This window comes from Globicephala melas, chromosome 2 (assembly GCF_963455315.2).
Source record: "Globicephala melas chromosome 2, mGloMel1.2, whole genome shotgun sequence".
In the NCBI taxonomy this organism is placed as follows: domain Eukaryota; kingdom Metazoa; phylum Chordata; class Mammalia; order Artiodactyla; family Delphinidae; genus Globicephala; species Globicephala melas.
The window spans coordinates 68085569-68099120 of NC_083315.2; the positions used below are offsets into that span (position 1 = coordinate 68085569).

The 13552-nt window shown below is 40.1% G+C and overlaps 1 non-coding gene across 1 annotated transcript; it reads left to right on the forward strand.

Annotated features, from left to right (window-relative positions):
* The first annotated feature begins 216 nt into the window (after positions 1-216).
* Positions 217-288, forward strand: TRNAQ-CUG (transfer RNA glutamine (anticodon CUG)). Its single transcript has one exon. It is a non-coding gene; the product is annotated as a tRNA-Gln (tRNA).
* The last annotated feature ends 13264 nt before the right edge of the window (positions 289-13552 follow it).

A 13552-nucleotide genomic window follows, 5' to 3' on the forward strand; every position in this document is an offset into this window, starting at 1 on the left:
CGGAAGGCTCTGAGCGGATACTGAGCCCTGGACTCCCGGCTGACCTTCCTAGCGGCTGCTCTCCGCACTTAATGGTCTCTCCCTCATTCCACGCGCCGCCATGCCGCGAAGCGGGGCGCTGGGGAGCGCTTCGGCACTGCCTCTGGCGGTTGGTTTGTGGATGGGGGCAGGGTTCTTTAAGAATTAGAGAACCGAAGGCGACATCGCGAGCGTGGCGGTTCCATGGTGTAATGGTTAGCACTCTGGACTCTGAATCCAGCGATCCGAGTTCAAATCTCGGTGGAACCTACACTGTTGGGTTTTTATGTTTTTTTTATCCTGGCCACGCTTTTATAATTCATTTACTTATTCACTAGGTGACTGTACACCTACGGTATATGTGTCCTTGAACTAAGTAGGGAGAGAATGTCACAAAATATTATCTTTGCCCAGGAAAACCACATACCTTTCCCTTTTGGATTCTGTACTCTGTCACCTAGGTATCTCCTAAGTAGCCTCTGCTCTTCGCCTTTTTTTTTTTTTTAACCTGGGCCCTCTTCAAAAGCTTCCATGAAAGTTGATTCCTTTTGCTAGAATTTTCAACCTCCAACTTCATTCAAGGGCAGGCACTCCTCACTCCTTTTCTCCCGAAATCTCTCAAACCTTCTCCAGACGTCATTCAGAGAACCTCGCCCACCCTCCTCATCAAGATTCATCAAGAACTTCTTGAACCCTATTTGTCATCCTCTAAGCTAAACCTGGTTACATAATTATTTCATTTAACATGCAGAGCAAAGGATGGCAATTTCCATTTTAGCAGAGATGTGGATGGGGAGACTCAAGTGATTTGCCAAAGATCATGCAGCAGGGCCTCCCTGTATTTGAAGAGAGTTTTTGTAATGCCAAAAAGCTTTTCCCATTTATTGTCAAACCCCACTACCACCTATATGCAATTTAGACTTTTGGGCAAGAGTGCCCGTAGTAAGCAGAGTAATGGCTCCCCAAAGATGTCCACTTCCCAATCCTTGGGCACTGTGAATATGCTAGGTTACATGGCAAAGGGGAATTAGGTTGCAGGTGGAATTAAGGTTGCAAATCAACTGACTTTAAAATAGGATGATTATCCTGGATTTTCCAGGTGGGCCTAATGTCCTCTTAAGTGTCCTTAAAGTGGCAAAGGGAGACAGAGGAGGTCAGAGTGATGTTGTGTGAGAAGGCCTCAACCAGCCCTTGTGGCTTTGAACATGGAGAAAGGGGGCCAGAAGCCTAGGAATGCAAAGGCTTGTAGAAGGTGGAAAAGGCACAAAAAAAAAAAAAGAAGAAGATGGAAAAAGCAAGGAAATGGAGTCTTCCCTAAGGCTCCCAGAAAGAACACAGCCCTGCTGACACCCTGATTTTAGCCCAGTGAGACCCATGTCAGACTTCTGACCTATAGAGCTATAAAATAATAAATTTCTGTTGTTTTAAGTCACCAAGTTTGTGGTAATTTGCTACAGCAGCAATAGAAAACTAATACAGTGCCATTTTCAGTGCTTTCCATGACAGTATAAACCAACAGAAGGTTTACCTAAGGCCTAGATACTGCCTTGTGCGGGAGTGGTCATTATCCACACTGGGAGAGATGCACAATATTAGTCAAGCAGCTAAATATTATGTTTACTACAGAGTATTTATAAGACACAGTCCCAGCACTATTCAGGTGGGTAGACAAGGTAGACCCAAGAAAGGTGGAATATCAATAACAGTTCTGAAGGAGTAACTAATGAGAGTTCTGGCAACAAATGCCAGAGTTCAGAGGGACCGAGATGACTAGGAAGAACTCCCCAGAAGAGGAGGAGCCAGCATTGACTCCTGAAGGAAGAAGCAAATAAGGAAACTCATTTTGGGAAGTGGAGGAAATTAGATGATAAGAGCATGTTAAGCAAGGCCATTAATGCCAGAGGAATAATTATGAACTTTTTCCCTTAAGTCATTGTTTCTCAACGTGTGTCCTGAGAAGGTCAATAAATAGCATTCCTCAAAAGAAGGATTGCATGCTCAAATAAATTGAGAAGCACTATACACTGTCTCCCCGCCTTTGAAGTTACCCTAGCACTGGTGTTTTAAAGTCTAAATATTCCACTCTGAAGAAAAAAGTTTTAACTGTATTGAACACAGCATTTCCCAGATTCACCTGTGAACTAAAAAAGAACAGAGTATCATTCATTGTCCAGTTATACAAGGGTTAAGTCACAACCCATTGCAGTCACCCACAGTGCAACAGTGCACCCTGAGGAGAATTCAGGATGAAAAAAACTGGATGAGGCATTCTGTGCTTTGGCTAAACAGCCCCTAGATAATTAAGATGCTTATCTCAGGAAGAATTTTAATGACCTCAGATTCTTGCATCTTCACATGCATAGAAAAACACTAAAATCACTAACTTGAGATCTGTTCTTTGTGATTAGCAGTAATCCTTAGCCAAGATCTGTGCTTTGCTATGTGTATTTCCTAGCCAAAAAATTCATATGTATACTGGCTCCTCTCTTACCTCTGTTTTGTGTGGTACGCGGGCCTCTCACTGTTGTGACCTCTTCCATTGCGGAGCACAGTCTCCAGACACGCAGGCTCAGCGGCCATGGCTCATGGGCCCAGCCTCTCCGCGGCATGTGGGATCTTCCCGGACCGGGGCATGAACCCCTGAACCCAGGTCTTCTGCATCAGCGGGCAGACTCCCAACTACTGCGCCACTAGGGAAACCCTCTCCTACCTCTTAAGTGCAGTTTCTCAAAGCTACTGAGAGTCTGTCTCCCTGGCTATAGTCCTCAATAAGACCTTGAATAAAACTTAACCTCACAACTCTCACGTTGTGCATTTTTCTTTAAGTTGACACACCAAACCACAGAACTCTTTTCCCATGGAACACCTGTTAGCGTCCCTCTGAACACTTTGGGAGACCCATAAAAGATTTGTGGACAGAGGGGTGATTGAAGTAAACTTAGTCTTAGGAAAAGTAAGCTGTCTGTGGACTGCAGGACTGGGGTGAAGAAAGACTGGAGGTGTGAGTATCAGTTAGAAGGCTATTGAGGTTAACCAGACACAAACTGGTGTAGAAATAGAAATGAGGTGTAGCTATAGGAATAGAGAAGAAAGAAAAATCAAAGGCTGTTGTGGAAAAATTGGTGAATGGATTCCATGGACATAGAAGAGAATTAGGACTTTACTTGCTTGTTTTGGGGAAGAGGGCTAGTAATTGCTTGATGTATCTTTTTTTAATCTCTCAAGAAATATAGGAACCTAAAGTAAATGACTTAACCTATACAGAAATGTAGATTAAATCCTTAAAGTCCTCCTCCACTTCAATTCCTCCTTCAAACCCAGAGGTAACTGCTACATTTTCTTTTAATATATATAAAATCAGGTTATGTGATAAATTCCTCATCTTAAAAAATCTTTCCACACTAGTCCATATAGATTTAACTCATTTGGTGCATAGATTTCCTTAGCAAGGATATACCATAGTTTGTACAACCATTCCCATTCCCTAACCCGTGGATATGGCAGATACTGAGGATTCACTAAATTAAAACCTATTCCTAAACTGTTTCTTCCTTGCCCACCTCCTCCTTAGAGGCTAGAAAAGCAAATATTCATTTTCCCAGCTACCCTACAATATTTTATATACTAGTATAAAAATATACTAGCAATATCTTGGATTTCCCTGGTGGAGGAGTGGTTAGGATACCCAATGCAGGGCACACGGGAAGATCCCACATGCCACGGAGCAACTAAGTCCATGCCCTGCAACTACTGGGCCTGCGCTCTAGAGCCCACAAGCCACAACTACTGAGCCAGCATACTGCAACTACTGAAGAGCCCACGCAGCAACAAAGACCCAACACAGCCAAAACATATATATATATATATATATATATATACACTAGCAATATTTTAAATTTTTGCCCATCTGGTTTGCCCAATAATTTCCACTTCTCCGATAACCAGTGAGTTGTAAACATTTTCTCCTATGTTTAATAGCCATTTATATTTCTTCTGTGAATTGCTTGTCAATATCCTTGGCCATTTTCTTTTTGGGTTGTTTATCTTTTCTTATTGATGTGAAGGATCTCTTTATATAGTCTACCTTTAATCCTTTGCCTGTTATATATATATGGCACAAATACTTTCTCCAAATCTATCACCTGATTTTAAATTTTATTAATGATGCTTTTTTCCCATACAGAAGTTTTAAATTTTTATTTAATCAAATCTCTCTCAGTCATTTCTCTTATGGTTTCTGAGTATTGCATTTTACGTAGGAAGGCTACCTCTCCCTTTGAAAAACAGCAAGGTTTTTCAAAAAATTTTTTTCTTCAAATATTATTTATAAATTTTTTCTCCATCTGAATTTTATGTATATTGAGTATCTAAATTAGTAGATCTAAATTAATTACTAGTAGGGATCTAAATTAATTCTTTCCAAATGGATAGCCAATTGTTTCAACATCATTTATTTTAAAAGTCTATCTTTTTTCCCCACTGTTTGAAATGTCTAACTTCTTATAAATAAATTTCATACAAATAAATGTCTATTCTTCAATCTTCACACAATACCTCTGACAGCCAGAGAGGAACACTGCTCAGATGTCCCTTCAAGAAAGAGTCTGGGGCTTCCCTGGTGGCGCAGTGGTTGAGAGTCTGCCTGCCGATGCAGGGGACACGGGTTTGTGCCCCGGTCTGGGAAGATCCCACATGCCGCGGAGCGGCTAGTCCCGTGAGCCATGGCCACTGAGCCTGCGCGTCCGGAGCCTGTGCTCTGCAACAGGAGTAGGCCACAACAGTGAGAGGCCCGCGTACCAAAAAAAAAAAAAAAAAGAAAGAAAGAGTCTGTTGTGAGAAGTGTAGTTGGCTGACAGTCTCCAGTTGCCACACCTCCAAGACCCACTACAACATTCACCCTGAAGCCACACTCCCTCTGGACTTTTCTCAAACAAGAATTGAGCACAGTGGGGATCCTACAGCTGGACCAGTTCTGTCCAAAATGGGGCTCTTCTAATGAGCAATCTTTCTCTGGAGCTCTCCATTGGCCTGGCTGAGATTTTTCTCAGAATTGCATTACAGTCCGAGGCTCTTCCTATCCAATCCTCCTTCCTTCCATCTCTCCTTGCATAGGTATTGGACCTAAATTGTGGTCTGAAGGCCCTACTTCTCCCTTTTGTCCTTCACATGTATTTTCCCCTAGTGAATCTCTTACGCTTCTAATTCATCTGGTATCAGCTTCCAGAGGACCTGACCCCGATACAGTCCCACTGGTCAAGTTTTCTATTCCTATGCCAATATCATACTGCTTTAGTATGGCTTTGTAGTCTATTTTGATGTCTCAATGTGGTACTAAATGAGTAAATATTTGTATAGGGCTTAGAATAGTGCCTGATGCATAGAAGGAACCATACGTATTTGATAAACAAAAATAAATATGGCAACTTCCTCTCACTGTTTTTTCTTTCTAAACTTTGACTATTTTTAGAGACTTTCTTTTTCAGATGAAACTCAGAGTAAACTTCTTAAGTTCCAAAAAGATTCATATTGGGGTTTTGATTAGGATTTCACTACTCATCATTAAAAATACCTTTTTCAGGGACTTCCCCGGTGGCACAGTGGTTAAGAATCTGCCTGACAATGCAGGGCACACAGGTTCAAGCCCTGGTCTGGGAAGATCCCACATGTTGCGCAGCAACTAAGCCCACGTGCCACAGCTACTGAGACTGCGTGCCACAACTACTGAAGCCTGCGTGCCTAGAGCCCAAGCTCTGCAACAAGAGAAGCCACCGCAATGAGAAGCCCACGCACTGCAGCAAAGAGTAGCCCCTGCTCTCCGCAACTAGAGAAAGCCCGTGCGCAGCAACGAAGACTCAACACGACCAAAAATAAATAAATAAAATAAATTAATTTTAAAAATAAAAAAATACCTTTTTCAGAAATGAAAGATAGAATTTGGACAGGAGGTACAAAAATATGAGATTCTGCCTATGAAGATACAAAAAGAGAGAGATCTGAGGTTTAATAGCTATTTGGAGGAATGATCAATAGAAAAGGGGAAGGATAAAACACAGAAAAAGAGCAAAAATGTTGACATTAGTTTCAGGCATGTCTAATTTTAACAGTTGGTAGAAAAACCAAGAGGAAGTACCCAGTAAGAAGCCTGGAAATACAGATTTAGAAATGTCTTAGGCCTAGAATATGTGGAAGAAGCAAGATCTGGAATATATCTCATCTTCTACAGCCTGGGAGGCAACTCTAAATGGTTGTTGAAAACAAAGTGGGGACTGATAGGTCTATGTTTAAACTCCAGCTCAGCCATTCACGGGGTGCTATATCACTTTTAATAATTTACCTAATCCTGCTAAAGCTTGGTTCCTTAGCAACAAAATGTGGACAAATGTGACTGAAATAATATATGTATAGCTCGCACCATGCCTGGCACATAGCAAATGTTCATTAATGCACTGGGTTTCAACAGGGGTCAGTTTTGACCCCAGGAAATTAGATAATATCTGGAGACCTTTTTAGTGTACCACTGGGAGGCACCACTGGCGTCTCATGGGCAGAAACATCCTACAATACACAGGACAGCTCCCACACAACAAAGAATTATCTGAGCCAGAATATCAATAGTGCCAAGGTTGAGAGCCATGAGTTAATTGTAAGGCTTATCTGGAGGCCAGGCCAAGACCTATGATGGGATAAGGGCAGGATGCAGTGAACATCACCTCTCCATTCTAGCTCATTTTCCAAAGGTTGAACTTATTCCCCAGACCTCAGGAAGGATGTCCAGGAGAGACATACCTCTCTTCAGTATCCCATAAACAGAGCCCAGGGACCCTACAGCCTGACACAAAATACTTCCATATGTGGTTCTTATTTGTTAAGTAAACAGACCTCAGTTTTCTATTTCTTGACCCAAAAGGATTTTTATAGTGTCATTCACTTTATAACTATTTGTTAAACTCTACATATCAGTTTCATGCACTTTTCTGTAGTGCCATTAGGTTTATTTCATAATAAAAAGAATTTTTTTGAGAGAGAGAAGTAAACAGACCTAATGAAGTGGTGATATTTGTCTTCTGTGCTTTTTATCTTTTCTATGCGTATACTATAAGGTAATAAATTGTGCACAAGATCAGGAAATTCTCAATTTTGATTATCTGATTATAGTCACTAGAGCACCAACTAGTCTTAAAGAAAGAAATGGTTAAAAAATATTTATAGGGCTTCCCTGGTGGCACAGTGATTGAGAGTCCGCCTGCCAATGCAGGGAACATGGGTTCGTGCCCCGGTCCGGGAGGATCCCACATGCCGCGGAGCGGCTGGGCCCGTGAGCCATGGCCGCTTAGCCTGCGCGTCCGGAGCCTGTGCTGCGCAGTGGGAGAGGCCGCAACAGTGAGAGGCCCGCGTACCGCAAAAAAAAAAAAAAAAAAAAAAAATTATATATAAATATATTTAAGTTATATATTCATATATAAATGTACAAAAATACATGTATATTACAAACAGCATATTATTTCTAACCAAATGCTATGTAGCTCAATCATAGATTTTTTTTCCATATCATGAAATCTGAATCAGAATAACATCTAACTTTTATTTTAACAGTTTACTCTCCACATGTTCTTGCGTTTTAGGTTTGGTACTCATAGATCATAAGTCACATGGCACAGTCATCTTTCAAAAATTAAAAGGAAGGACATCAAGAGAGTGAAAAGATAGAAAACAAACTTGTGGTTACCAAGGGGGAAAGGGGGGAAGTATAAATTGGGAAATTGGGATTGACATATACCCACTACTGTATATATAATAGATAACTAATAAGAACCTACTGTATAGCACAGGGAACTCTACTCAATACTCTGTCATGACCTATACGAGAATAGAATCTAAAAAAGAGTAGATATATGTATATGTACAACTGATTCACTTTGCTGTACAGCAGAAACTAACACAACATTGTAAATCAACTACACTCCAATAAAAATTATTACTCCAATAAAAAAAAGAGTGAGAAGATAATCCACAGAATGGAGAAAATACTTACAAATCACATATATGATAAATGATTAATATCCAGAATTTATAAAGAACTCTTACAACTCAACAATAACAAAGAAACAACCAAATTCAAAAATGGGCAAAGGACTTGGATAGACATTTTTCCAAAGAACATTTACAAATGGCCAATAGCACATGAGAAGATGCTGAACATCATTAGTCATTAGGGAAATGCAAATCAAAACCACATGAGATACCACTTCACACTCATTAGGATGGCTTTTACTAAAATAACAAAACAAAACAAAACAGAAAATAAGAAGTGTTGGAGAGAATGTGAAGCAGTTTGAAACCTGTACGTTGCTGGTGAGAATGTAAAATGGTATAGTTGTGTTAAACAGTTTAGTGGTTCTTTTAAAAGTTACACTTACAATTACTATATGATACAGCAATTCTACTCTAAAGAAGAAAAGCAGAGACTTAGATAAATGTACACCAACCTTCATAGCAGCACTATTCACAACACAAGGCGGAAGGTAGAAACAACACAAGTTCTATCACAGATGAATGAATAAACAGAATGTGTTATATACTAACAATTGAATATTATTCAGCCTTAATAAGGAATGAAATTCTGATACATGCTACAACAGGAATGAATCTTGAAAACATTACGCTAAGTGAAATAAGGCAGGAACAAAAGGACAAATACTGTATGATTCCACTTATATGAGATACCTAAAATGTGTAAATTCTTACAGAGAGTAGAGTAGAAAGGGAATAGGAAGCTATTGTTTACTAGGTACAGAGTTTCCATTTGGGATGATGAAAAAATCCTGGAAATGGATAGTGGTGAGGGCTGCACAACATCATAAATGTATTTAATGCCACTGAACCACTTTAAATTGTTAAAATGGTAAGTTCTATGTTATGTATATTTTAACACACACATAAAATTAAAAGAAGCCAGATCTCAGTTTTTAAAAAATGGACAGAAACAGGAAACAGAAGGTCAGGATAAAAGCGCAGATAGTTGCGGAAGACTGGGGTGGGCTACTATGAGTTCCCAGTGTTCCCAGGATTCCTGTCATTCTGGGGCTGTTTGCCTTTTTCCTGACAGCCTCCCAGAATTCCTATGAGCTAGCTGGCTTTCTAGACCAAAGTTAGCTTGTTCATCCTCATCTACACCTAGCCCAGAAATGACAGCCCCTATGGCCTCTGAAATTCCACCATTACAGAGTAAGTTCTTTGGATGAGTACCAATTACCAGCCCCCTTCCATCCCCACACTCCTACCCTGTGCTTGTTGTGTCTACTACTACCTCCCAGAAGAGTGAACTGGCTTTGGCATTGTGGGACTCCACCAAGCCCAGGCAATCTCCCATGTGAATAAGAGCTATGCTCACTCAAAAGAAAAGAAAAACCTAGCTGACCACCAGAGTCTCATTTTTGTTTCTCAATCATTTATTTGGGGAAAAAAAAAACTAGACCTTTTAGTAATTTAAAAATAAAAATACTACAACACTAAATTGGGTCAGGGTGAGCAAAAAAGAAGATAAAGGTGACCCTAGAACAGAGGAATAATTACTATATGACCTAGTCAATCCACTCCTAGGTTTTTATCTAAAAGATGTGAAAACATGTACACATATAAAAAGCTGTACGTGAATGTTTATAGCAGACTTATTTGTAATAGCAAAAACTGGAAAGAGCCCAAATTTCCATCAACAGCTGAATGGATAAGCAAATTTTGATATACCCACATAATGGAATATTACTCAGCAATAGAAAAGGAACAAACTACTGATACACACAACAAAGTGGATGAATCTCAAAATGATCGTGCTGAGCGAAAGGAGCCAGAGAAAAGGAGAGTACATAATATATGATTCCATTTATATAAAATTCTATAAATTGCAAACCAACCAAAGAGTAGAGAAGGGAGAGAGAGATTAAAAGGTAAGAGGACATTTGAGGGGATGCCGAATATGTTTGTCATCTTGATTGTGGTGATGGTTTCACAGGTGTACACATATATCAAAATTCATCAGATTTCACACTTTAAACGTGCAGTTTATTGTATTGTAAAAATAAATAGCAGGAGAGAAAACACAAAAGCAGACAAAAGGTTCTCCCTCATCTCCAATATTCTTGAATGCAAGGTTGGAATACACAGATGCCACACACACACACACACAATCATTGCTGCTCTCACAAACACACTAATCACTAGTCACCAGCATGTTTCCCTTTCAATATCTCGGAGGTGTGTCCATTTCTATTCTTAGCCACTGGCCCAGTCTGAGCCCTCCATCCCATTGTTAGGTTACAACCTAGCCTTACCCTCCATCCAAAATGCAGGTGGCTGCCAGAATAATCTTGACAAAGGACACCTCCAGCCACGTGACTCCTATTATTCAGAGCCATCATAGAAAAGCTATAGACGTACACCCATGCCTGAAAACAAAAGAGTATAAAATAAAAAGTTAGCAGTGTTTATCCCTGGGAAGAAGGTGATTTTTATTCTTCTGCTCTTTTTCTATATTTTACAGTAGTTTTTTAAGTAAAAATATCCTTATTGGTTTTGCCTGTTACAAAAAGAATGAATACTCACTGTAAAATATTCAAATAATATGAACAATATGAGAGTATAGTAAAATTGGAAAATGAAATTTGTTTCCTCCTGATCATCAAAACTGCGGTTGCCTCTCCAATATCCACTCCGCCCCTCCCATCCAGGAAGCAGCCATGCAGTTTGGGTGGGATTATCTCTACCCGCAGCTCCAGGAGTAGCTTCTGGAATGGTCTAAACCAGCAGTTCCCAACCCTAACATCCAAACTCTGATATTGTAGCAAACACTTCATAACACTGCCGTACCATCCTGACTTGTAAAATCAATAGATCATATATTATGATATATCTTGTATTATGACATAATGCCATGACTATAATATAAAGCAGAAATAGGAAAATAACTCACTATGAAATGATATGTATTTCAATATGGAAATGCTTGGGTACAACTATAATAGAAGAGACAATGAAGTTAGACGCTTGCACCTAATGGCAGAAACACCATTCATTCAACAGTTTTTTGAGTACTATGTGTCAGGCACTGTCCTGAGTTTACTGGGCATACAGATAGAAATCGCTTTTCGTGGAACTTACATTCTAAAAGGGTAATGGGATACAGACAACAAATAATCAGCATAATACAACAGAATACATAAGTAAATTATATATTACATCGGAAAGTGATAAGTATTATTGGGGTAAAAAGTAGAACAGGATAAGGAAAAACCAGCATTCAGAGCAGTAAGGAAGTAGGTAGTGAGTTGCAGTTTAAACTATCGGTCAAGGCAGGCCTCATCAGATGCAGGCCTCACCAGACGGTAACATTCAATTTGAAGGAGTTAAGGGAATGAATCATGCAGCTTATCTAGAGGGAAGTATCTGGGCAGAGGGAATAGCCATGTAAATGACCTAAGGCGGAAGCCTGCATGGTGAGTATATGGGCTGTAAGTGGCCAGTGAGATGGTCTGGAGTGAGGAGTATGAGAAAAAGCAGAACTAGGAGATGGGTCAGAGAGGAAACAGAGCCAGATCTCACAGGGCCTCAAAGGACATTGTAAGGCTTGTACTCTGAGTAAAAAGGTGCAACATTAGAAGGTTTTGAGGCGAGGAGTGACAGGATCTGACCCACATTTTAAAAGGAAAAATCTGGCTACTCTGTTGCGAATAGATTGGGAGGCCAGCTTGGGAGGTTGTCATAAGAATCCAGGTGAGAAGTGAATGCAACAGCTACAAATGCAGACTAACATTCAGTACCATATTTCATCTAAGATGTCATTGACTGTAGGATTCATCCTGGTTTCAGAGATAAAATATGCAATGTGAATTGCATTATGCAGTGTGAATTGCAATATTCAGAAGCAGTGTTGGTTGTTGAAAACATGATTTTCTGAAGTAGTGAACAACTCTTGGTAAAGTTCCAAGTGAAACAAAGTACTATTTTCTCTCAATTTACCCATAATTCTCGCATATTTTAAAATTAATTAATTTATTTTTGGCTGCATTGGGTTTTTCTTGCTGTGCCTGGGCTTTCTCCAGTTGCCGCGAGCGGGGTCTACTCTTTTCGTTGCGGTGCACCTACTTCTCATTGTGGTGGCTTCTCTTGTGGCAGAGCACGGGCTGTAGGCACGCTGCCTTCAGTAGTTGTGGCTGGCAGGCTGCAGAGCGCAGGCTCAGTAGTTGTGGTGCACGGGCTTAGTTGCTCCGCGGCATGTGGGATCTTCCCGGACCAGGGCTTGAACCTGTGTTTCCTGCATTGGCAGGCGGATTCTCAACCACTGTGCCACCAGGGAAGTCCAATTCTCACATCTTGAGGTTCAGTTTATATTAAGACCATGCAAAAACAGTTCATGTTTATGTATAGAATGGAGTTAGGGTCTAGGTTCAGGTTATTATAAACAGGTTTTTAAAATCTACATTAATGTCAAATGGGACATTAAAAGTCATGCAAGATGTGGGGACAAGCTGTAATGTATCGGGCTATCCTGTACATTATGAGAAATCTATCTCTGGCCCATACTCTAAAGGCTCGATCACTGTGACAACCAAAATTACTTACAAAGAGGTCCTTAGAATGTGATGCTAGCATAGTGCATGATTCAGTAACAGACACATGACCACACTATCATGGTCCAATCAGAGGGAAGCCCAGGGCTGCTGTCTGACAAAGTAGAGAGCTACCGGGTAGCACCCGCAGGGCCTGAACTAAGAAGCCACAGGCCTGAATGTGCCATCAACCCTTCCACCACCAGGGGGAGCCAGGCTTGCGATGAGGCTTTTATTTTTTTAAGTAATTTTTTAAAATTGTGGTAAAATATACATAAAATGTAACATATTAACCATTTTAAAGTCTACATTCACATTATTGTGCAACAAATCTCCAGGACTCTTTTCATCTCGCAAAAAAACCCAAAAACTATACTCATTAAACCACAACTCCCCTTTCCCCTCCTCCCCCCAGTCCCTGCCAACCACCATTCTACTTTCTGTCTTCAAAAGAGTTTGACAGTTCTAGGTACCTTTTATAAGTGGAATCATACAGTATTTGTCCTTTTCTGTCTGGCTTATTTCACTTAGCATAATGTCCTCAAGAAGCTTTTACCTTTGAAGGCAAAGCGCAAGACAGAGAAAAGCTGACAGCTGAATGACACTGTTGAACTTCTGTATCAACCCTTCACCAAAGCCCACTTCACCTCTGAGCATTTTGGTTACTTGGTCAATATATTCCATTTATTATTTAAGCGTATTTGTGTCTATATTTTCTATTATTTGCAAGTGAAAACACAGTAACTGATACCCTCCCTTTTTTTCCTCAAATAGAATTAACAGTTTGGTATAGATTCTTTCAGACCCTCTAATATACAAATAAATATGTGCATTTTATTTTTATATACGTGAAATCCTATAATACGGTTAAGCAACCCGATATTTTCGCTGACTTCTTTCAACATTAATAAATATAGATCTAGTTTAAATTC